This window comes from Natator depressus, chromosome 6 (assembly GCF_965152275.1).
Source record: "Natator depressus isolate rNatDep1 chromosome 6, rNatDep2.hap1, whole genome shotgun sequence".
In the NCBI taxonomy this organism is placed as follows: domain Eukaryota; kingdom Metazoa; phylum Chordata; order Testudines; family Cheloniidae; genus Natator; species Natator depressus.
Window position 1 is genome coordinate 106372183 of NC_134239.1, and position 26510 is coordinate 106398692.

Here is a 26510-nt window from a genome sequence, read left to right on the forward strand (position 1 = left end):
CCAAAGGGGCCTTCGTCGCCCATTAAAGAGGACTTGATTATCAGTTATCACTGTAGGCAGTCAGCACATATGCCGCAAGAGTGCCCTATGATGGAGTGTCACTTTGGCCAACAAGGTAAGACTTCAAACCTGCTAAAGAGGGAGGACACAGAAACCTTCCTGGTTCCCACCAGAATAGGACCACACCAGGTAGGAAGGTTAATGGACTTTGGCTGTGGCCAAATGATCCTATGCCAAGACTTGCTCCCATCAAAAGCCCTCAATCCCAAATGGATGGTCCAAATCTCCTGCATATGTGGGGAAAGATGTACTTACCTGACTGCATCTATTATTTTCCAAGTAGCTGACCAGGTGGGGAATCTCAGGGTGGGATTAGTGGAGCCCCTTCCCTGGTCTGAAATCCTGGGACATGACTGGAGTACCTCCCCATGCTCTTGAATACAAACTCTGTGCCCCATGCTCCTGATTCTCAAGGGCCAAGTCAGTCCTGGGCCTCTGCTATGGGTGCACCAACAGGGCCTGGAAAGAGTCTGTCCCAAGAGAGGACCCCCTGGAAGGGACATTCTGGAAGGGTCCCTATCAACCTCCTCCCATGAGTGAGACAGAGACTTTACCCGCCCTGGACTTCCATCCTCTAAATGATACCTTTGATCTCATTACTGGGACTTCAAGCGGCCAGGATTAGATTGGACTTTTGACTTGGTTGGATCACAGGTTTTATATCAATACGGTGGATCACTAGGGAGGTTTGTCCTAGAAATGAGAAAAATACATCCTGGTACACACACACTAGGGTCTCTAACTTCCCTCTTTGGCCAATGGACAATCCATTCCCAAGTGGGACCCCTTTAACTCCTACCTCAACTAGGTCTGGGAGCTGGGATCCTAAATCTTTTTCTCCTTCTTCTAGATGGATGAAGAAATCTTCCAGGGCTTTAGCAGATTTACCTGGTAGATGTGTTTTGGTCATCGCCGGTCTGGGCAGTAAACCTTGTAATCGATTTGCCCTCCCCTCTGAAGGACCTCAGACGGTCCCTGACATTTGACTAGGAGTTTGCTCTCTGAATTAGGGAGTGATAGGAGGAATCTGTTGCCTGGGTGGAATAACCTCATCCTAGCTAGCTCCCTTATTATACCTACAAGCCTTGCCTGGAATAAGTTGGCCTAGAATAGGTTGATCCAGGTGAAGCAAATGAAGAGCTCCAGCCTCTCCCTCATTTGCAGGGCATAGTGGAGGACATTTGATGAGTGGGTAGGCAGTGCAGAGGCACTGCCAAGCTGCCCAGCTCAATTACAGGTGGCTTAAACAGCCAGCTGAGGGTTCCCTTCCACAAGGGAATCTCAGGGTGTATCTTCATTGCAGTTCCTATCTTTCTGTTGTGGTCTGTGTGTCAGGGAAAGAAAATAGTATGGCCAGAGGCACTGTTTCTAGCAATTGTAGGTTAGCAGTATAGCCTATAGGGGGCTGTTATTGTCAGGACCAATTAGAGAAGCCCTGAGGTCACTCTGTCTTACACAAGGGGCTGAGTTGGCCCTTAACTGCACACAGGATTGGGAGATGGACAGGTGGCAGATGGCCATGCAAGTTCTTCTACTCAGGCATGCTGAAAATTCCAGGATCTGTAAGAATCTGGCCCATTGCTTCTACTTTATAATTTGGCAAAAGCTTTGATTTGAATTAAATCTTGGGTATTCTAATAGTTAATCTGGGAATATATTATTTCACCAAACTAATATGAAAAAAGAAAAGAACCCTGCATGTAAAGTTGTCTGAGTGCAAAAGAAGCTTACTAGCAATCCATTTTTTAGTACTTATCTATGTAAAAACAAATTAGAAAATAAAATTGTGAAAGTATATGTAAGCATCTATGATATGGGCTCATCCCTTTAATCATTATATTAAAAATACATACAGAAGCCAAGATGAATGCCACATTTTTTTCATTTCCTTGTAATGAAAGGATTTACAGAAAAGAAAGAGGTGATGCATTTGATAACTGGCCTCTGAGTGCAGGTCTGACCTACTACACATTGGCTGTGTCGCATTATTCACTGTGAGCTCTTCTGCTATTAAAATTGAAATCAGAGCAGAACTGAACTTCAAGTGCATCATTGCTTTACAATGACAAGAAAGAAAAAGATGCAAATAATCTCATTTTCTTTTGTGGCAAGTTGATAGCAGGTGATAATTCAATTAACTCCTTTTTTTTTTTTGGCAAGTCTTTGTAGGCTTGGTAAAATAGCTCAGTTATGACAGTCTCATTTCAGGCACAAGATAAAGCTTCAATCCAACCCACTGAAGTCAGTGGGAGCTTTGCCATTGATCTCAAGAGATTCAGGATCAGGGTGAAATCCTATCACTATACAAGTCTATGGCAAAACCCCCGTTGACTTTCATGGGGCCAGAATTTCAGGGCCAGATCCTGGAAACAGATAACCATGCAAATAATTCTACTAAATTCAGTAAGACTACTTATCTGAATAAAGTTATTCAAAATAAAATGTTTGCACGATTAGTAAACACTGTGTACCAAATCCTGGGTAGTATTGGGCCATACTGAAAGACTTAAATCAAACTAAGGGGGGGGTTGCTTAACAATTGATGGCATGAAGTGACCTAAATGCTGTTGCCTACCTGAAATCCTAATTGCTTTCAATTTGGCCAAACTAAACCACTCAGGATTTGGCCCCAAGAAAATCTGAAATAAAAATTTAACTGTTCTATAAGCAAGGCATTGGTGGTCAATTGTTTTCAGAATTAAACACAATGATTAACTATTAGAGGGGTAGCCGTGTTAGTCTGGATCTGTAAAAGTGGCAAAGAGTCCTGTGGCACCTTATAGACTAACAGATGTATTGGAGCATAAGCTTTCGTGGGTGAATACCCACTTCGTCAGATGCATGTTGTGGAAATTCCCAGAGGCAGGTATAAATATGTAAGCAAGAATCAGGCTAGGGATAACGAGGTTAGTTCAATCAGGGAGGATGAGGCCCTCTTCTAGCAGTTGAGGTGTGAACACCAAGGGAGGAGAAACTGCTTTTGTAGTTGGCTAGCCATTCATAGTCTTTGTTTAATCCTGAGCAGATGGTGTCAAATTTGCAAATGAACTGAAGCTCAGCAGTTTCTTTTTGAAGTTTGGTCCTGCAGTTTTTTTGCTGCAGGATGGTTACCTTTAAATCTGCTATTGTGTGCCCAGGGAGGTTGAAGTGTTCTCCTACAGGTTTTTGTATATTGCCATTCCTAATATCTGATTTGTGTCCATTTATCCTTTTATGTAGGGACTGTCCAGTTTGGCCGATGTATATAGCAAAGGGGCATTGCTGGCACATGATGGCGTATATTACATTGGTGGACATGCAGGTGAATGAACCGGTGATGGTGCGGCTGATCTGGTTAGGTCCTGTGATGGTGTCGCTGGTGTAGATATGTGGGCAGAGTTGGCATCGAGGTTTGTTGCATGGATTGGTTCCTGAGTTACAGTTACTATGGTGCGGTGTGTAGTTGCTGGTGAGAATATGCTTCAGGTTGGTAGGTTGTCTGTGGGCGAGGACTGGCCTGACTCTCAACGCCTGTGAAAGTGAGGGATCATTGTCCAGGATGGGTTGTAGATCACTGATGATGCGTTGGAGAGGTTTTAGCTGAGGACTGTATGTGATGGCCAGTGGAGTTCTGTTGGTTTCTTTCTTGGGCTTGTCTTGCAGCAGGAGGCTTCTGGGTACACGCCAATTACAAAAGCAGTTTCTCCTCCCTTGGTGTTCACACCTCAACTGCTAGAAGAGGGCCTCATCCTCCCTGATTGAACTAACCTCATTATCCCTAACCTGATTCTTGCTTGCATATTTATACCTGACTCTATAAATTTCCACTACATGCATCCGATGAAGTGGGTATTCACCTACGTAAGCTTATGCTCCAATATGTCTGTTAGTCTATAAGGTGCCACAGGACTCTTTGCCAATGATTAACTAGCTATGTTCAAAAAAATCTTTTGGATTAAATCTTTTGGATTATTCTGTTTCCTAATCCACACTCTGATTTAAATGTTAATATTAACATAGTCTAGGACAAAATAACATAATTGAGGTCTCTAACTGTGTTTACATTTTTTAAGACGGACGCAGTTGATTCTACTCAGGAGAAAAAGCAGAGTAATCTTAACTCTATCACTTCTGACTAGAGTGTAAGAATAAAATCAATTACTCATAAACACTTGTGATAAGATTAATTTAATTTTTTTCCTTAAACAAAGAGGGTAAATTAAAAGAATCAGCTTATTCGTTCCTACTCTGTAGTGACAAGATTAAAAATTAAATTTATACATATTTCATTTCTACATAATAAAGCCTTTTTGCAAAAAGAAAAAAAATACCACAGTTCATCTAATTAAATCAAAGAAAATTGCCTGCGGCAATGCTACAGTATTACAATTAGATGTCTGCCAAAAACCAGCCATTTGAATTCTTAAACACCACTCCAATCTTAAATACAAAACATGGTTTTCATCATTTTGTGTGATATCATTGAAATGTCAATTTCTCTCTCTCACTATTACGTTGATCTGGGATGCCTTACAGATTCATTACTTAATCTGTTCCATTTTATGGGGAAAGTAAACGCAGGACAGTTTTGTTTTATTCCCTGCAAACGCACACATGAATGTGAGAGTCCAACGCCATGGAAACGCAAATCAATTTATTAGGGATATTATTCTTCCCATGTCAAGAAATCAGGTTTCCATGTAATGCTCAAATAGCCCTTAGAATTAGACATGGTAAAGTACAGAGACTGAGGCACATGCAGTACTAATCATTGAAATCAGTGGAGCTACACTGATTTACAACAGCTGAGGATGTCAATATTTGCCAGTCATAGAAGACCTGCCTACGAAAGATCACCTGATGGATAGGGCACTGCAGTAGGATCCAGAGGCCCTGACTTCAGTACTCAACTCACCCACGCTCTGGGAGACTCTGGGCAAGTCAATGCACCTACCCTATGCCTCAGCTTCCCATCTGTTAAAGGAGAGAATAATCCTTCCCTGCCTCATAGGGGGATTGTGAGGCACGGAGGTATTAGTGTAGTGGAAGCTACATGAACAAATAGGCTGAAATACAGCTAAGACTGGTTAAATATGGTACTATATTGCAATACAGGTAATTCATTTAAGCAGCCTTAGCGGTAGCAGTGTTGAGTTACAAATCAGTACGGACTGGTAAATACAGAATGTACACTGAAAGAACTATGGTGGACTCATCCTATAGACTTTTAATTTCAAAAATACTAAAATTCCTAACACTTTGGAGAACAGAAATAGTGAAAAAATAGTTATATTTAAAGATAACACATAAGTGATGACAAATATTCTGTGCCAGGACATTCATAAATATGCATGATATTTTGGCTGTAGTTTTCACAACTGCACATATCTCCACATTAATCAACCTGTCTTTCCTCTCTTTCAAGTCATTATGCACTCCAGAACAAGTAGCTCTGCAGTTTTGATTGAGAAATCTCTGCTCAGCTTCCCCAGATCTCATGCATTTAAACCTTTAGAAGCTTTCAGTGACTCCTGGTCAAAGGTAAAAAATTATATCTAAATCTCCAGGGAAATTTTTCAACGACCATCTGATGATGTCACTTCAGCTGATCAGACTTAGAAGAAAATGCTCAAGTTCCAGTTTTATGCTTGCCCACACAAAAATCAGTGCCTTGCACAGGCTCAGCATCATGAGAGTTTTGCAATCCTCTTTGTACAAACACATATGTTTCCAAAGCTTTCACTAGATATGAGACAGATGTTCTGTGTTTTGTGCATTTATCTTCCACTCTCCCTCATACAATCAAAGTTGCTTTGCAGGAGGATGCTATGGAGAAATTAACATATCAGACCATCCAGCAAACTGATTTGGGTTGTTCTGGATTAGGAGCCATAGGCAGGTTGCCCACTACTCTGGTCAATTGAACAACTTGTTTGAAGGGCTCTGTCAGATACAATCCTCTTTGCTTCACTTTGTCCCCTGCTGCTTCTGTCTCACATGGGATTGCCTGCACAAAGAATGCCTGGGGGATCTATACTCATGTTTCAAAAGCAAACAGAACAGAATTGCTCTTTATGGGATACATACTCAACTATTGCAGTACAAAATATGTGTAGGAGCTGCTCTTAATGATATCCAAAGCCTGGCCTTTGTTCTCCAAAGTCAAATGTCTCTCCCACTGGAAAAGGGAGAGGAAACTCTCAAACAAAAAATAAATAGTTATTTCACAGCAAACTGGAACATTTCTGCACATTTCCCAATTGTATTATTGTGATCCCAAAGAGCAAATCAATTGAATTCAGTAAACTTAAATAACCAATGCCATTGAAAGAAAAGGTGGGTTGTAAATAGGGAATCTGTGCATATTCATCATTTGCTACTGCATATAATATAACAGGGAAAAGAATTTAAATGATATAGAAGAGGGCAAACACCACAAAAGCCATGACAATTAATGAACGTGAGCTAGGATCAAGCAAATTCATCAGAATAATTTATTTGTAATAGCTCATCATCAGTGCCTCAGTGTGGGTATGAGGGATTGCCAGCATTTTGGCCCCCTTATTATCAGTATCATTAAGATTTCAGGTTTCAGTCTCTAATAAGTATGTGTTTTATTTGAGAAGATGTGATCATGTCATCTTGTAGCACGCAAAATTTTGTACTGCATTTTGTTCCCATTCCCATTAGGACATGAATAGTTTGGTGGTAATAGAAATCAAAGGCTTTAATCCTTCAATGTGATGAGCTCTACTCTGGTACAGGATTCTGCTTGCATGGAGTTCACTGAAGAACTGGGGCCTAAAATTGTAAGTACACATGCAATAAATGGGGCTGTAAAGATGCCACAGTGAAATGTTACTTACAACTCATTGTGATGTCCTCAATAAAATATGTGTGAGGCAACTATATGGACCCACATTATCCTAGGAAGCTAGGACCCAGCTCTTCCTTTTGAACCTCTATCTTAAGCATTTATATGGGTCCTATTACCATCATATCCGAGCACCTTACAATCTTTCATGTATTTATGTTCACATCAGCCCTGTGAGGTAGGGAGGTGATATTATCCCCATTTTCAAGATGGGGAATCGAAGCACAGAGAGACTACGTGACTTGCCCAAGGTCACACAGCAAGTCCATGACAAAGCAGGGAATTGAACATTAGTGTCCAAAGACTGCAGCTACTGACCCAACCACTGAATCATTTGTCTGCATGCAGGCACTGGAATAGAGACAAATGGGGATGGAAAGGAAGGACTGAGCACTATTAACTTAAACAAAGGAAGCTGAAGTTTAAACTTGGGTCCTCAGTAAGGTTAATGAACAAGGGGTAAAATCCTGGCTCGGCAATGGTAGTTTTGCTATTGACTTCAGTGGGGCCAGGATTTCATTCAAGGATTTGTATTGTTCGAGATACAAAATGTGTTTTATTTGGAGCAGGATGAAGTTAGATAAGACCCCCACTGACATGTTAGATTTTGGCAAAATTCAAAAAACAAGAGTGGGCTGGAGTGAGTGAAAAAAAATGTTTTCTCCTGGTTACAATATAATAACACGGGCACATTTTATGGATTCATGTCAACTCACCCCCATGGCACTGATTCTGCTTAGTGCAAGGTTTCCTTCCAGAATCCAACAGCCAGACAGATCAGGTGAGCATGTTAACACAGACAGAAGGAACATATCTGGTTTCACATGCTGTTATATTCCTTACCCCCCTCTTCTTCTTCAGGCTCAGTGGCTTGCTAATAAACTTCTCTCTTGATCCAGAAACAAGATGCCTATTCTGGCAGTCAATTCAGCAAATAACTAGCATAATACTCCACCAACATCTCTTTACCTTGTCATACCAAACTCTGTCATCCTTTTGGGGCTGCCAAGAGACATGAAAAATCTACAGCAGTAGCCTATGAATAGAGAACAGCTAGTTTCTCTTAAGAAACGTACAACAGATTCTGGAATGGCCCATGGTAATATTATACACTTTCCCTATTTTTTGTCGATGTAGGTTTATATTATTATCGCAGGAGTCACCGGATGGTGCTGATACACGTAAGCTTATCAGTACTTGTTTTTTCAGGTGTGCAATCAAACTTTTAGTCTTTGAAGAAATGCACTGTTCTTAGTCTTTCTGTGCTGTGGTCCTTTGAGAGAACCCGCTGCAGATTGCAGAGTTTGCTCTGTGCCTTATTGTCTATATTTGGAGGCAATTGTTGAGACAGATTAACACTGGTGTGCAAGCTGATATTTTTCAAAGACGGGATTGCCTGGGTGCTCGTGTGTGTGTGTGTGTGTGTGTGTGTGTGTGTGTGTGTGTGTGTGTGTGTGTGTGTGTGTGTAAAGAAAGCAAGTTACATTTAAAATATATCCAGACTCTTATGTCAGAGACTTCTCCTCCTCTGGGCAGCTGACCTCCAAGGCCCTAGATTTTTGCTACCACTCAGAAGAGGGGCAAAACTATTGTCAGAAGAAAAGGCAACAATATAAAGCCAAAACTTTGAATACAGATACAGTCACATACCTGCTATTATCTTGGCTGTACTTACTGGTACACCAAAGACCTGAAATGTACCGAAGATCTTGTGCAGAATTCAAAATTAGGATATTCTATATCAGCATGTTATTCAAGTAGAAGATCACCAATGACCCTCTTCTCTGCACTCTGGATGAAATAATAACATATGCTGTAATTACTCTCAGCGACTAGAATGGCATCAAGGATAATTTGCCTTAGTTCAAAATCTGATGTATTATATTGCACTCAAATTACTATATGTTCTAGTCTGAAAATTATCCTCTCGTTTGTTGGGGTTACATATCTTCATGCAGCAGTGTTTGTGGAGTGAGGAAGTCATATCTGGTCTGCTAGAGCCTTTCAGGTAGAATTAACACACATCTCATTTGGCTTCCTTAATGCATACCCCAAACAAGTTAATGGAGACCTGTAACGTATGATACTGAAGACAGTGTCATGAAAAAGGTGTCTTTTTTTCTCCTCTCACATTCTGTCTCCTCAAGTCAATTTTTATTTGGGATACAAGGGCACCTACCATCTGCTATGATCCACAGGGCGTTATCATTCGGCAACTGTCCCCTTTGCCAGCTGCTGAAAGCACTGCTGAAGGATAGTTTTGGATCAGGATCGAACACACCTACCGAATCTGGAAACACTGCAAGTGACAAAGGCCTCTAGAATATTCTGGAGTTAGAATGGCACTTGGAAAGACTGGAAAGCAATAAAGTAAAAGTGAACCATAAAACTTAGCATGTAAATAGCACTTCTCATGTTCAGAACACCATGAATATTAACTAATTACTTCTCACATATGCCTTGTGAATGTGGGATTTTTATTTCCATTTTACAAATGGAGAAGACCACAGAGACTATGAAAGCTGTGATTAAATCTCAGAAGATCCTGATTCCCAGACCTGTTCTCTAACCTCTAAACCACATCTTTCTTGTTTAGGCCCTGCTTGAAGTCATTGGAACTACTCATTGCTTCACTTTAAGTGTCTGTTTGAGTACTTTTACTGAATAAGAGCCTAGCTACTGTGGGATTAGAGCCTAGCTACTGTAGGCTAAATCCCACAGTCCTTACTCAGGCTTCACATCATTTGTAATCAAATAGTAGGACTGCTGGATTTGGCCTTAATAAAATATGTCTTTTTTCTGCTCTCGGAAAATATTGAGTCAAAGAGCCCTTTACAGTTTATGAGTCTGATGGGCTAGCATATTATTCCAACCTTATGCTAGAGTAACTCCCCTGAAGTCAGATGAAATACACTTGCTTAAAAGGGGAGTAATGTTGCAGTGAATCAGACCTGTTGTTTCCCAGTCAAACCTCCAGGCACTCTTGCCTTTGAAAATATGCCCTCTCATGTTCTGATCAACTCTTCCACAGTCCTGAAAATGATGCTGATCTCCTTTTGCTAAGCAAACTATACCCTGATAAGTTTAAGAATCGGAGAGAGCCTGGTTGAGAAACATCAGAGGAAATCTTGATGGCTTCAGAACTCCTTGTTGGCTTTCCATCACTTCTTTTCCATTTGATCCTATTTGATTTGTAAGAAATAATATATTAACCTGTGTTAAATCATTATCCACAAGCTGAAATCTGGTCCTGAGACTCTGATATATAAGAATTTCTGATGTATGCGTAGTTGCCCATAATTTTTCATCTAGAGAGTACCTCCGCTAGACATGATTGCACGCTAAATGAACAGGGTTATTATTAGTTAGGTCTCCTGTGACTATCAAGCACAGGCTTTGAAGAAAAACATGTAATGGGGGGAAAAACCCAGAACAAAACAGTGTAGCCTCTGTCTTCCCACATCTCCGTTTTTACTCAACAGCCATCTGAAGTTTTCTTTGTCTCTGCACAGATAACTGGCCAGCTGGCTCTTATGCATAATGTATGCATTGCGGCAGGATCAGGGGTATTTGGTAAGCACATGTGTGATGACTTGTCTGTGATCAGGTCTCCTGCATGTTCATGCTACATTAGTTTGTGATCCCTCTGTATCTCAGTTGCCTCCTGGGTATTTCCCACAATACATAACACTTTGAGGAGGCCAGAGTTGTCAAAAAGACAATTTTGACATCTTCCATCTGGGTGGAAGTGTGATGACAAAAGTATATAAACTCTGTGTTATTTTGTGGCCTCTTAGAATGGACCTGAGACAAATTTGAACTAATACAGAAGGTTTCAAAGACAGGGACTTTGCCATACTAGCACTAAATTTGTTTAGCATATTATTCTGTCACTCAGGGCCCTACAGTGGTTGCCAATTAAACCTCACATCACATATAAAATTGCAGTGTTGACCTATAAGGCAATGCGTCATATAAGACTTGTCTATATTAAAGATCTTCCAGTTAATTACCTTGCTAGTTGCACCCTGAGGTCCTGTTCAGCCTGATCTCTGTTAACCCATTTTGATTTGAAAGCATTTGGAAATTGTGTGTTCAGTTGCAGTTCACTGATCATCTGGAACTTTATGCCTCCAAGTGCTTGCTAAGAGGACTATGCTCTTCTCTGCTGCAGGGTCCAATGAAAAGGGATGGAAAAGCCCTACATATAGCTGAAGTAGATGGGGAAAGGAGTAAATGGAGCATGTTTCCTCAGTATCCTTCAAGCCTAGAGGAGCCCCTTCCAGGTTAACTCCATTCTATATGGAATGAGGTGAGGGTGTGCGTCAGGGACAAGAGGTAGGTAGATCTGAAAGCAGTTACATGCTCTTCTCAGGCTGATCACAGATGCCATGGTTCTCTAGTGTGTGGAGCCTAGGCCCTCTGCCTATTCCACACACCAGAAATTCTATCAGGTAAACCACTTCTGCATGTATGATATGGCCCTAAATCTGTTCCCTCTCTTAATACTCATTTATTTTTTCTGACTTAACACCTACGGGTCTCATCATATCCAATTGCACAGAAGGCCCAGCAAAATCCATCAAGTTCACCTCACAGAGGCAGGACCTCTTCCCCAAGCATGCTTTTATGACTACCGTGGCAACCAGGGGTGATACTCATCACCATGGCAGTCCTCAAGTCACATGACACCAGCCATAAGCCTGCCCTTTCCTTGGGAAGATTTTGCTCCCCACACCAAAATTGGTGGGAGGCAGGGAATTCCATCTTTCCATCAGCCTCCCTCTAGCCCCAGGCAAATAATGTCCAGTTTAAAGTACCAGGCTGAATGACTGTTTATTATTTTTAAATCCCTCTTTATGTTATTAAACAATAACGTTAATAACAGAGAGCCCTCTTCCGAAAAGCTTACAATCTCAATGCTATTTTGTATTTATCAATATTTGTCTGGGACAACTGGCATCAGAGAACAAAAGATCAAAGTCTGTTAAAGTGAGCTGAGGAGGAACTCTCTGTCCCATTTTCCTGTGAATGCTCAAGACCCGGAGTTCACAAAAGCATTCTCATTAACTTCAGTGTGCCTACAGGACATACATACTGTGCATCCCTAGAGGCAAACAAGTGCTCTTCCACCTGTGTATATTTAGGCACTGAAGAAGAAAAACAACACAGGAGGAGAAGTGGACCTCTGAGTTTGTGGTCTGTCTCACTAAATAAAGAGAGGCAGCAGATGAACTCTTGTCAGATTATAAACAGGGCACCATATCCTTTCCTAAATACACAGCAGAGTTCCCCCTCCCACCCCCCCAGCACATGGGCGCGCACACACACACACACGATCTGAGAGCATTTTTGAAAATTTGGCCGGTATAAATGCTTGTCACACCCACAAGCTATAACTGAAAGGGGTGAAATGGAGAAAAAAATATCCATTTTGGCGTCATGATAAATTATCAGTTTCTTGGCTTCATGCCAGTGCAGCCAGCTTATAATAATAACTGGCTTTGGGCCAAAGCTTTCTAAAATGAGGGTGAGAGGGAAAGAGAGTTGCTTTTTCTTTCTCCAAAAATATTTGTTAATCATTTTGATATTAATCATAATCTATAGAGCCTAATTAAATAAAAGTGACTATTATAACTTTCCTCTTTACTGAAAACTAGAGATGGGAGTACATGGCAGCGTGTGGATTCAGAAACTGGATTTCAAACATCCTGAATCCTAGGAGGTGTTTAGATGTAGACTTTTGGTTAGGACCCAACCCTACTGAAAACTGAACATAAAGAAAGTTTGATGGTGGATGGCATGAAAATAAAACAGTGTGTGTTGGGCTCATAACCTGCTGCTGTGCTGAAAGGTGGAATTTCTCAAACTCAGACAGAGTTGTGGCCTAATACCGCTGAAATTGTTTAGCACAGAAAAATATACCACCTGTTCTGTAGACCCAATATTCTAAACTTTTAGAGGACTGGAATATTATAAAACAGGAACAACTAATATGAAGCTTGGTTATAGTTCATCTTGCTAATTTTATTTTGGATGTAGCCAAACTAGATTCTTCATGTCAAAGGTTGAAAGAGAAGTAAATTCCAGTAAACATAATAGGCATATAATAAGACCCCACTTTTGTTTCACTTCCCCTAACCTCTTCCTATTTGTCTGTCTTTTTCTAGAGTAAGTTCTTTGCAGCAAGGTGCATCTTTCTTGATTTTTTGGAAAGCCCATAGTGGGCACTACCATAAATGATAACAACGTTAACTGAAGTGGCATTCATATTCCATACCTTTGAATATTAGATGGAGCATAAATTAAAAAGAAGATTTATTGAATGGGCTACCATCATGTTGTGGGGAAATGCCAATTCTTCATCTTTCTCATAGCATGATGGATAATAATTGTTAGGAATGGGATGTGGGCAGTTGTGCCTCGTGGTTGGATCTGGAGTCAGTAGCCAGGAATAGGAGCCTAGTGACAGAACCCGAGTTAGCGGCCAGATGCCAGAGCCAGAAACCATGAATCAGACCCGAGGGTCAGTTTAATCACGGGATGATTTTGTCCCATTATGATTGCTAAGTAGCTAATTGGGACTTAAGGGACATATTGTGGAGACTTTATTCACCCCAGAGAATAACCCCTAGAGAGGTTCAGTTCAGTCTGAACAAGTGTCCAACGGTTTGGATGTTTATGTACTTGTGCCTAATCAACTTCTACCTTCCTTATTCTTGTCCAAAACCATATGCAATGTACCTGAACTTCTTTGGCCTGCAAAGCTGGGATGAAAATCTCTGAAGAACAGGCTTTCTTTTGAAATTTCTGGCACCTCTTGCTTTCAGGAATAGCCTCTCTCACAGTATTTTTGGCAATTCTGCTTTTGAGGCCGTGGTCTGTGAAGTCCTAAGCTGAGGATGATCTCACAGAAAGCACTCAGCATTTCACAGGTTTAGGCCTCTGGTCCTGGCCAAAGATCAGAAAGTGCAGACAGCTAAGAAAAGGAAAATGAACAATTCCTTTTCTGAAATTAGGTCGGTATGTAGTCAGCTGAGGGCATGTGTACAGTACAAACTTCTGATGATGCAAGTTACGTCAGCATAAAGCCGTTACAGTTAGTATATCTCTTTGCATGTGCATACTTGGCCCCTTGTGTCAGCGCAGCATGTACTCACCAGGAGCGCTTGTGTTGATGCACAGTGAGGTGCACCAGGGGAGGGTATCCCACTGTGCAACTCGCCACTATCCAGTGCATTGTCTTTTGGGATGTTTTGGTAAAGCATTGTGGGGAAAAAATGAGTCACGCAGGGGTGAATGGGAGCAAGGGGTCAAGTTCCCAGCATGCAATTTTCTCCACCCTATAATGCCATCCTTATCCCATATTTTTCACCCCTATTTTGAAAATCCCACAAACCCGCGCAAGAGTTTTCACTCTCAGAAGCATGGAGCCTGCACAGCTCTTCACTATTGTCATGAGAGGTACAAGCACAGTATTTGAAGAGCTGCAAGAAGAGCCTATTGATTTCCTGGAGGACAGATTGCTGAGTGACATAGAGAGAGCCAATTCAAGATTGGTGGCATTCACAGAACAGCTGTAAATGGTGGAGCACCTCTCCGGGCCCAAGCAATGAGCACTGACTGATGGAATCCTATTGTAGTGCAGGTTTGGGATGATGAACAGTGGCTGCAGAATTTTCAGATGCTCAAGGCCACATTCCTGGATCTGCGTGCTGAACTCACCCCAGCCCTCCTGTATAGGGACACCAGAACGAGAGCTGCACTGGCAGCGGAAAAGCAAAGGGCAATTGCACTGTGGAAACTTGCAATGCTGGATTGCTACCAGTCAGTGGGAAACCATTTTGGAGTTGGAAAATCCACTGTGGAGGCTATTGTCATGCAAGTGACGATTAGTCACCTCCTGCTACAGGACTGGGACTCTCAGCAATGTGCAGGTCACAATGGATGGATTTGCAGCATTGGAACTTGTTGTACATTTATGATTATTACAACGTTTGTCAATGGCCATATGAGCTGTGTCAAAGTGTACAATAACAAGTAAGTGGGTGTTTTCAGTACCGCCAGGCACACTGCATGATATGCTGGGAATTAATAGAGATGAATTATTTTCCAAACAATAGACTTTTACTGAGTAACAAAAACACTTAAAAATTCTGTGCAAGTTAAAAGCATACACATTAACCCTTAACAAATTTATGGAACAAAGCTTAAAGAAAGGGAAGGAACATTCATGTCTATTTTAGCTACACATACATCAACCACGGCTCTCACAGTGTATGTGAAACTGTGGTTGTCCTTGATGTCTCCTGGTATGGAGACATAGGTGAAGAAATGCAGTCCCTGATGCCACATGCAATGTTGGGGAGGAGGGGTGTGGAGGGAGTTGCTATACTGGAGTTCTCCGTGAATGGCAAAGGGAGGTGAGCCTGGGACTGTGGAACCTGTAGGTCCACAAGAGTTTGCAACATCTCTATTTGCTTGCAGAGAAGCCCTATTATGTCCTAATGCAGTGGTTCTCAAACTTTTGTACTGGTGACCCCTTTCACATAGCAAGCCTCTGAGTGTGACCCCCCCTTATAAATTAAAAACACTTTTTATATATTTAACACCATTATAAATGATGGAGGCAATGTGGGATTTAGGTGGAGGCTGACAGCTCGTGACCCCCCCATGTAATAACCTCGTGACCCCTGAGGGGTTCCGACCCCCAGTTTGAGAACCCCTGTCCTAATGCATCTCCATCTCCGACTCCTGGGCCTCTCTCTTGTCTGCTTTTTCCTTCTCCATACTATAAGCAGTATTCATCCTCCAGGCCCTCTGTTCATAGTCTGATGCAGCAAAGGCTTGAAGGATTTCATGGAACATGTCATCCTGAGTCGTCTACTTTCTCCTCTTTATCTGGCTCAGGCATTCCGTGGGGATGGAGGGGGAGACCCTACCGTGGCAACAGAAACAACACACAGAGGTACCATTGTCAGTATAATCACAATGGAAAGTGACTGTCAAGATTCAGAACTCCCTTCCCTTGCTTCCTTAAAGTTCTAAACAAGATCTGGTTATTGACACTTCTACTTGGGATTGCTTCTGCATGGTGACACTCACAGCATCAGCCACAGTGAGTATGGCCTGCCGGGGTGAAGGAAATGAGGAAGGAAGGTCGCATGAAACTATAAGCAGAAGGCAATGGCACTGAATACTGGCACCATTTTCCACAGGTGGTGGTGATTTTAGCTGATATCTCACTCCTGAAATTAACAAAGGCACAGAAAGTGCAGATGCGGCTGGCGTCCCAAAACTACCCAGGCCCATATGCTGCTAGTCTGTTTACTACAATGGTGCCTGCCAAAGTTATTGTCGACTTGTGTGAAAGTGACCTACCACAGTGGAAGAAATAAGGCTGCCATCCCTAGAAACCTTCAGGAGAGGATTGCAGAGTACCTCCATGAACATTTCATCAAGCTCTCACAGAAGAACTCAAGGAACATCCCTGTGTACATAAACAAATGGCTCTGCATGGGCCCCCTTGCCTGACTCCACATGGGAATGAAAAGCAGAGAACAATTCCACCTCTCTTTGTTGTACCGCTACCTCTTCTAGTATGACTCTGCTATAGACCACCAGACCAGGGGGATGAGGTGGATGAGGCTTTCTTCCGGCAACTAACAGAAGTTATTAGATCGCAGGCCCTGGTTCTCATGGGAGACTTTAATCACCCTGATATCTGCTGGGAGAGCAGTACAGCGGTGCACAGACAATCCAGGAAGTTTTTGGAAAGTGTAGGGGACAATTTCCTGGTGCAAGTGCTGGAGGAACCAACTAGGGGCAGAGCTCTTCTTGACCTGCTGCTCACAAACCAGGAAAAATTAGTAGGGGAAGCAAAAGCGGATGGGAACCTGGGAGGCAGTGACCATGAGATGGTTGAGTTCAGGATCCTGACACAAGGAAGGAAGGAGAGCAGCAGAATACGGACCCTGGACTTCAGAAAAGCAGACTTTGACTCCCTCAGGGAACTGATGGGCAGGATCCCCTGGGAGAATAACATGAGGGGGAAAGGAGTCCAGGATAGCTGGCTGTATTTTAAAGAATCCTTACTGATGTTACAGGAACAAACCATCCAGATCTGTAGAAAGAACAGTGAATATGGCAGGCGACCAGCTTCATTTAACAGTGAAACCCTTGCTGATCTTAAACACAAAAAGGAAGCTCACAAGAAGTGGAAGATTGGACAAATGGCCAGGGAGAAGTATAAAAATATTGCTCAGGCATGCAAGAGTGAAATCAGGAAGGCCAAATCACAGTTGGAGTTGCAGCTAGCAAGAGATGTTAAGAGTAACATAAGGGTTTCTTCAGGTATGTTAGCAACAAGAGGAAAATCAAGGAAAGTCTCCCACAGTATTCTTGCCAGCAAGTTAAAGAAGTATGGACTGGATGAATGGACTATAAGGTGGATAGAAAGCTGGCTAGATCGTCGGGCTCAACGGGTAGTCATCAATGGCTCCATCTCTAGTTGGCAGCTGGTATCAAGCGGAGTGCCCCAGGGGTCGGTCCCGGGGCTGGTTTTGTTCAATATCTTCATTAATGATCTGGAGGATGGCGTGGACTGCACCCTCAACAAGTATGCAGATGACACTAAACTGGGAGGAGTGGTAGATACGCTGGAGGGTAGGGATAGGATACAGAGGGACCTAGACAAATTAGAGGATTGGGCCAAAAAAATCTGATGAGGTTCAACAAGGACAACTGCAGAGTCCTGCACTTAGGACGGAAGAATCCCATGCACCGCTACAGACTAGGGACCGAATGGCTAGGCAGCAGTTCTGCAGAAAAGCCTAGAGACTACAGTGGACGAGAAGCTTGATATGAGTCAACAGTGTGCCCTTGTTGCCAAGAAGGCTAACGGCATTTTGGGCTGTATAAGTAGGGGCATTGGCAGCAGATCGAGGGACGTGATCATTCCCCTCTATTCGAGATTGGTGAGGCCTCATCTGGAGTACTGTGTCCAGTTTTGGTCCCCACACTACAAGCAGGATGTGGAAAAATTGGAAAGAGTCCGGCGGAGGGCAACGGAAAGGATTAAGGGGCTGGAGCACATGACTTCTGAGGAGAGGCTGAGGGAACTGGGATTGTTTAGGCTGTGAAAGAGAAGAATGAGGGGGGATTTGATAGCTGTTTTCAACTACCTGAAAGGGGTTCCAAAGAGGATGGATCTAGACTGTTCTCAGTGTTAGCAGATGACAGAACAAGGAGACATGGTCTCAAGTTGCAGTGTGGGAGGTTTAGGTTGGGATATTAGGAAAAACTTTTTCACTAGGAGGGTGGTGAAGCACTGGAATGCAATACCTAGGGAGGTGGTGGAATCTCCTTCCTTTGAAGTTTTTAAGGAATGATTTAGTTGGGGATTGGTCCTGCTTTGAGCAGGGGATTGGACTAGATGACCTCCTGAGGTCCCTTCCAACCCTGATATTCTATGATTCTATGAGTAAATTCATGAAAATTCAAAAGCTGTGTCCTGCTAAGTTGCGGGCATCATCACAGTAATGAGAAATAAATGTACACACTTACCAAGGTTCCTTCCCCTGTATCAGGCTCACCCATGCTTGACTGCTGGGACTGACTGGATTGTGTCTCAAACTGGTCCTGGTTCACAGCATAGCTGGATCCCCCCAATCACATGTCCCTCCTTCTCCTTCTTTTGCTTGCTCTTCATGCCAGGCCTGTGACTCAGCGCCTTGGCAGTATCCACAGTGGTGTGCGGGGTGGGGATGGTGTTGCCACAACGTATAGCATGCAGATCTGTGTAAAAGGAGCAGGTCTATGGCTTGGCTTGGATCTACTGTTGCCTCCCTGTCCTTCTGATATGCCTGCCGCAGTTCCTTTGCTTTCATGTGACATTACTGTAGATCTCTGTCATACCCCTTCTCCTGCATCCCCATACAATTTACTCATGTATATCCATGTTTCTATGGCTGGTCAGTAGCTGTGCGTGCACAACTTCTTCACCCCACAGGCCCAGGAGATCCAATATCTCCTGTCTACTCCAGGCAAGAGTGTGTCTGGAGCAGGTAGCCAACGTGGTCTGCTGGGCAGTTGAAGAGGGCAGTGGAAAGCTGCTAAGTGTGGTGTGCTTGCCAAACTGGACAATCAGGAAAAAGCATTTCAAAAATGTATGGGGCTTTAAGCAGGGAAGGGGGCTTCCAGTTTCTGTGACCCCTGGGCAGTGGAGTTCATAACTGTGATCAGAGCAGTCAGTGTTGGGCATTGTGGGACAGCAGCTATAGGACTGTTACAGTCAACACAGGCAATGTAGTATCTACATTTGGGCTGCATCAACCTGAATTCATCGATCATGGCTCAGCATCACTCAGCATAATGGAAAGTTTACATCAGTGGGAGACAAATTTAAGTGTAGACACATGCACAACTAGGTTGATGCAAAGCCACTTACATTAACCTAACTTTGTAGTGTAGACCAAGCCTGAGACTTCTGCTTTAATACTAAACTCTGCTTATCGTATTGTTACTTCATTTACCCAATCCCATTCTCCCCATTTGTCTGTTTCTTTCACCTCTTGGGTCCTGTAATCTCACTAAGGCAGACACTGTCTTCTTTATTTTTTGTTTGTTCAGTGCCTTGTTCAATGGAGCCCTGATTCTTTACTGGGTTCATAAAGCCACTGTACCTAATCATCATCCTCTACATTTTTTCACACTTTCCAAAAACATTTAGTTCCATTTTTGGCCAAATTTTGTGTTCATCCATCTCTACTATAAAAGAAAGAAAGTTTGTATTCCTCAGGCGTAAAGACAAAGAACCATGCAGTATCTCCATCAGCTGATAAACGGTGATCTTTAAAATGTGACCAAGTGCAAGTTTCACGCCAGATAGAATCTGAAATAATTTCCCTTGAAATCTCATTATTTCTGGAGAAGAATTTCTTTTATGTGAAAACTGTAAAAGGAAGTTAACATATTGGGGGTTTTTTGGTGGAGCCCACCCAGACAGTTTGGATTGATAGCTGAATTTCCATGCAATTTGGGATGTTCAGATCTGGATTTCCTGGACTTGACCATTCTACATTGGAGTTAATGGTAGCTGTGCCATTTATTTAAAATGAGCAGGATCAGGGCTTTAGTTTGGTCTATTATAAATATAAAAGCAAGCTGAAAAGTTTGGGTCGTTATCCAAACTTCTCCAAAATTTGGAGGTGTTCAGAGGTGGTAGGCTTGGTATAGCTTGTCTCCTTTTTGAGTAATAAAGATTTTTCATCATGAAGTGGGACTCCAGCAGCATACAGAATACTGGTATTGTATATGGAATATCTGAAGTTAAATGCAAATATATTCAATCCAATTCAATATCTTAAATATTAGATATGGGCATGGATCTGGTGAAAGTTCATTACAAAAATCCTCCCCATTATGTAGACCAATGGTTAGATTGTGGCGCAGTTTGCAGAGAAGTACAAGAGAGTAGGAGACATAAGTTGCCCCTTACTCACTTCTGCTGGCTACCTGGATCTGTACTGTGGGTAGCAGTTCAGGGAGGACAGATATCTCTCCTCCCAAACAAAAGTGGATGGGATTGTACCTTGGTTCCATCCCCTCCAAGGCACCAGCTAGCACAGCTTCTCTGGAGCACTGGACGAAGTACACTGACATAGGCCTCATGCAGTGTGCTTCTCCCACAGAGCAGGAGGAAACCTTGGGGTGCTTTGTGACTGACAGAGTCAGAGTATGCTTCCTGTATTGGTCTTGGGGCTGCACAAAAATGAGGTGTCCCTTCCTCCAGGTTTATGGCAAAGTCATGATTGAGCCCTAAGTTAAGAAAATAAATTTCTGAAGGAAAGCAACTGCTCAGCCTAGATGAGCGAGCTCTCCATGTAAAAATTGTGATTCCAGTGGTGCCTTGTGCTCATTATATAGTGTGAGATCACAAATAGCAGTTTTCACACTTGCCCATCTGCTGCCAACTGAATCTAAAGAGCTGGTGAATCATACACTTACAAGAAGGTGGGTCCCCCCCCCCACACCATTGGAATGTGTTTTGAAATTAAATCTGCACGGTACAAATAACAAGGTGGTGCCAGACAATGTGTATAATGCTACAGACACGAGGGTCAAGGGTCCTGGTCAGGGAGCATGGGCCTTAGTCACTGCATCAATGAAAGCTGATTCCTCCCTCCTCTTTATGGTGTTGCTTTCAATGTCTGGAGAGAACAATCAGAGAAGGATTTTTTAAGTTGGGGGCAGGGAGGTAAGTAATACAAATATGGTGAAAAATATTATTTTAGTGCTTACATATGGTACATTTCTCGCTCTCCAGCTACATACATATATTTTCCATTTGCTATTTGTAATTATGGCTTTGGCTTTACAATGTGTTCATCAGTGACATTGAGATCCTTTTGTTCTGCTGCATATTAAAATGGATCAGAAGAGAGATTCAAAAGGTCTTAGGTTCCCAAGAAGAAACATAATAGGGGTAATGCATGGCAAGAACAGTTTCTGCTTTCTTCAAAATAGGCATAAATAAGGGAGCCATGGCATTACATGTTGTATACAGTACGATACAAAGCGTAAGACTTCCTTATCCACTGCACATACTAGCTCTCAGCTCAGTTTGTGTTTTGAAAAATTCCCTGGATTTCAGATGTAAAATAGTTAGTGCTTGCAGAATCCTTTTGTGTACATTCTTTTTGCTGGGGGCTGTCTTAGTACAATCCATTGTGGTCATTTGAAAATATTTTTGTTTGTTTTTCATTTCCACTTTAAAAGTACATTTTCTGTGTCCATGGAACTAATCTACATGAAGCATAACTAACCCTGTTAGGCCTGTACAACGTATGATGGCTGTTTGACGCTGTCACTGTAGTACTGTTACTGTAGAAAAGAGACAGGACTATGCTGCAATGAATAGAAAGGGGATTCTTTATTTTGGCTGCTGGACACACACAGACCTTTCAGTTCTTCCTGGTTCTCTAGCTGTCAGGCTGATTAGAAGAGCCAATGCTCCCAAGTGTCACCATATAGGGTGTCCCTAATTCCTGGTCTGGACTATGCAGTTATGGAATTAACTTCTGCATACACTACAGTCAACTGACTTCAGCCATCCCATGGCTCAATCATCGCTTTGATGTACCGCCTCGCTCCCATAACTAACTCCTTCTGCTAATGGCAGGATGGCTCAGTGCTCACCTGGGATTTGGTTGAGTTCCCTGCTCCTCCATGGATTTCTTGTGTGACCTTGGGCAAAGCATTCACTGTCTCTGTGCCTCATATCCACATCTGTAAAATGGTGATAAACAGCACTTCCATATGTGCCAGGGGTGTGGTGAGGACAAAATACATTACAGACGGTGAGGTGCTCAGATCCTATGGTGAGGGAAGCCATATAACTCCCTGTGACAGATAGATAAAGGATCTTGCTGTGGGCTGACTTCTTTTCAGAGGGTTTTTTTAATTGGCATGACATAGTGGCAGACAATTCTCCCTTCCCTCTCTCTATTTGCTAATTTTGATGTGAGATTGGGAGAGATTTTGAAATAGTTAAAAAGAACAAAAAAGGGGAACCAAAGAGAGTAAGGGAAAGTTGGGATCAACTGATACTAGTTTGTCTACAGTCTGCTGCTCCTAAAAGTCCAGAACCAGCAAAGTACTTAAGCATGTGTCTATCATTGAACATGTGAGGCATCCCATTAAAGTCAGTAGGTCTCCTCAAATGCTTAAAGGTATGTGTGTGCTTAAGTGCTTTGCTGGATCAGGGCCATAGTTATCAGGAATGTTAGCAGTCTGCCTGCCAGTCATCAAAAGAGCAAGCATTCAGATACTGGACAGTGAAAAGTAAGGGCAAAGACACAGTTATTTCATTCCTCGCATTTGTGTCTTTTTGAATTATACTTACTTTGGGTATTTATGTTAAATTAATGTTGCTGGCTGTATACTGTGGACATTGTGGTTAAATAATTAGTGTTGTCTCAGTTGTTAGCTACTTGTTGCTATTCGCTCTCGTTTCGTAGTCTTTGTCATCTCCCCGGGAAATGCTGACATCTCTCTGCAGTGGGCATTATGGACCTTTTTATTTTAAAGGAGTCCCTCGCATGTAGTGTAGGCTGGTAGGCTAAATGGAAAGAAAACACAGCAACAGGCACTAAGACCTGCTCAGCCGGAGACAAACTTTAGCAATGCAAATCAAAACAAGGGGACATATGCAAAGACTCCCCTAGCCTGGGGACCAGCTCAGCCCAAAGAGCTAGGTTGGTTTGAAGCCAGCCAACCAGCCGGCCTGCCCACCCACCTACCAACCTACCTATCTTCTCCCTCACCTCTTTCCTTTGTCACTAGCATTCTCTCTTATAGCCCTTTCCAGAAACACCTGGGCAAGGGAAGGGATAGAAAAGTTGGAGTTTAACCGGGTACTAGGAATGAAGTAGTGCCTTTGAAGCATGCATGCACTTACACTTAAGTCATTGCATGTACACAAATGTGTAATTGATGTTTATACTGTTATACATATGTCTTCTGCTTTTATATAGAAAAAAATACCCATTGTGACTCTTTTGGTACAGGCACATTCACTCTCTTTCTTCTACAGAGACACTTTCTCTGCTGACTTATCTCTGGATCATTTGCCATTCTTGTGGTTCGGTTACATCACTCTGAGTCACACAGCCAACACCCTTTGTGTCGGGAGCACTGGCTACAACTTCCTTGAATGCTTATCTTTCATCATTCTGTGTACAGTATGTTTTTCTGAGCTCTTTTACGTACTTTTTAAAATAGAATTTCCCATTTGAGGAGCTGCAGAATCAGACTCATGGTTTGCAATCTTGGTAGATATGGTTGCTGTGCTGGTTGCAACCCCTTCAGTTTCAGGCAGCAATCTCCATTTTGGGCCTGATTTTCAGAAGAGCTCTGGCCAGAATGTTAAGTGCTCAGCACTCAAAGCAGCGGCCAGCTCTTTAAAAGAGCACAATGCCCAAAATGCAAAGCAAGTCTGAACATCTGGTCACTTATTTTTGTGAGTAAATGGGATCTGAGCTCTTCTAAAAATATGACCCCTTTTATAAGAGCTGAGCACTTCCGATAACCTTTCCCCTCATGCCAACTCTTGCTATGTAGGTTGTTTTGGTTTAAAACTGAAATATGGACCAAAGCCATACAAGATGGGCTACCTGGGGGGTCTCAACCGTCTTAGTGGCATGATACCAAAGAGGCACCTAAAGAAAGGTCATAGAAACAATGTAAGCTGAAAGAGACATTTCAGTGTTTGTTTAACCCTTTAACTGATGTGGATTTGCACAATACTCAGGATCTACTGTAGCAAAAAATTCATGTGGTTCAGTGGAGCTGAACTAAATGTGAAAGTGATTCACTGATTTTTAATGGGCAAAGTCAGAGTTCGAGAAGAGAAGGTAAATTCAGAAATGCAACATGCAGATTAACATATTAGCCTGGAATAAAAGAACTGACACTCTTACGGGACCTTTTTATTTACAGCTGGAAGCTGGTTATCTCTGTTTTGTTTTGTACAGTGCTTTGACAAAGTACAGTGTTATAAAACTGTGAAGTATTCTTATTATAATCACACATGCTTCCCAGAGAAAATGTTGCGAGGAATTTCTCCGTAATGACATTTTGGGAGATTAGTGACAGGGGATGAGTAGCGAGTGAAATCTTTACTAAGGGAAGGACTTGATTCAAACCAATATGGATTGCCCATTATAAGACCTGATTTTTCTCTAATTTACACTGGAACAAATCAGATGAAGTCTATAGAGTCACACCAGTATTAAACTAGCATAAGTGAAAGGAGAATCAGATCCATTATATTCATTTTGTAGATAGGCTATATTTCAGGGAGGAAATATGATCTTGCAGCTTAGCCCCCGGATTGAGGTTTTGGCTTTGTGTTCAGTTCCCAACTTTGCCTCCAGTCACTGAATCTCTTTGTGTCTTATACTCAGGGTTTGTTTGTATGTTCAACTGCTTTCTCTTACCCTTTGTCTGACTTGTCTATGCAGTCTGTAAACTCTTCAGGGCAAGGACTGTCTCTTACTAAGTGTTTTGACCCTGATGTTAGATAAGGCCTCTAGATGCTACTGGAATAAATAATAATGGGAATGAATTAAAGTTGGTGAAGAAGGTGGTTAGGGGAAAGATGGGGTGGGAGGAAGAATTTTTACTGGGGGGGGGGGACAGCACTTCTTGAACATAACCTTAGGGATCAGCTTTGCGTGGGTATCTTCATTCAGACCCAACCTCGTTTTATTTGCTTGTGCTTTTGCTATTTCACTTTGCAGAAAGAGATCTTTGTTTCCCTTGACTCTCTGACACTGCAGTGCCTTGCAACTGAAAGGAGCGTGAAGGGATAAACAAGTATGTCATGTTAGCAGCCGCTATTGGAACAAGCTTAAATGGAAAAAAGATTGAAACCTTTAAAAAAAAAAAAAAAAGAAGAGAACCATCAAAACTTTCATCACCACTTTAAACAGGCAATTTTAAAAGTGTTTGAATTTATCTTTATTTGGTTGAACATATGCTATTTGCTGCAGAAAAGAAAGTCCTTTTCATGTATCTTAAAAGCCTTTTCCCCCCTGAATATTATCTCTCTTACTTTTGTGAAACAATTACAATTTTTAAAGTGCAGTTTGCCTGTGGTTTTTTTTTTATGTCAGAAAACAATTATGCCTTGATGCTTCAGTCTGATGAATTCCCATGGTAAGTCTGTTTGAAAAGATTCCTTTCCCCCTTTCCTTCGAAAATATTGTAACAGAATTTTTAACAAATATCACCCTGAAACTGAATGTAGCCCATTGTAACACACAGGGAGAAAGTGAAACGCAGAAGCAAGCTAATATTCTCTGTCTTAAAACATTGTTTTGTTTGATGGAAAAACCCAAACAAATGGGCTTTAATCTTTTATTATTGTTATATTTAAATAAGACCTGTCAGAGTTCCCATAGACTTTTTTATATGACTGCTAATTATTATACTAAAAAGCCTTATTTCAGTGGCCATATAGACTCTATCAGGAATTACCTGAAGCACACAGTACCAGCTATGTCACTGCCAAAGCCAATATTAATTAACGGTGAAAATTTGGTGCTGACAGCTGAGACCTCAGGCCTAGGGCCTGCCCAAGCTCTGATCAATGCAGGACCCAAGAGATTGTGGCAAAGTTAGTTTTACACCACCATTATGTCCTTCTGATCCTGGGGCCAGCTGGAAGAGAGTTCAGCCTCTGATGCAAATTAAAGCAGCTTTGGTATATTATTTACACAGTGAAATGAAATTGCAGTTATTTATACCATACAATGAAACAAATATCTGTCATGGTGCAGTGCTATTTCCTGCTCTTCGTTTACAATTTTCAGGGCTTGTCTATGCACAAGTTGGCACTATTTTAACTTAAATCGGTTAAGTTAAACCAATGTAACTTTTGTGTGTGGATCTTCTGAAACTATGCATAGATATAAAACTGTCTATATTGGTTTAGCTTGTACCTGTAAATTTACCAACACTAGTTGGACTGATATATACCAGGTTTAAACTGGTACAAGAGTGTTTTCACATGAAGTTGCCCCAGTTTAACTAA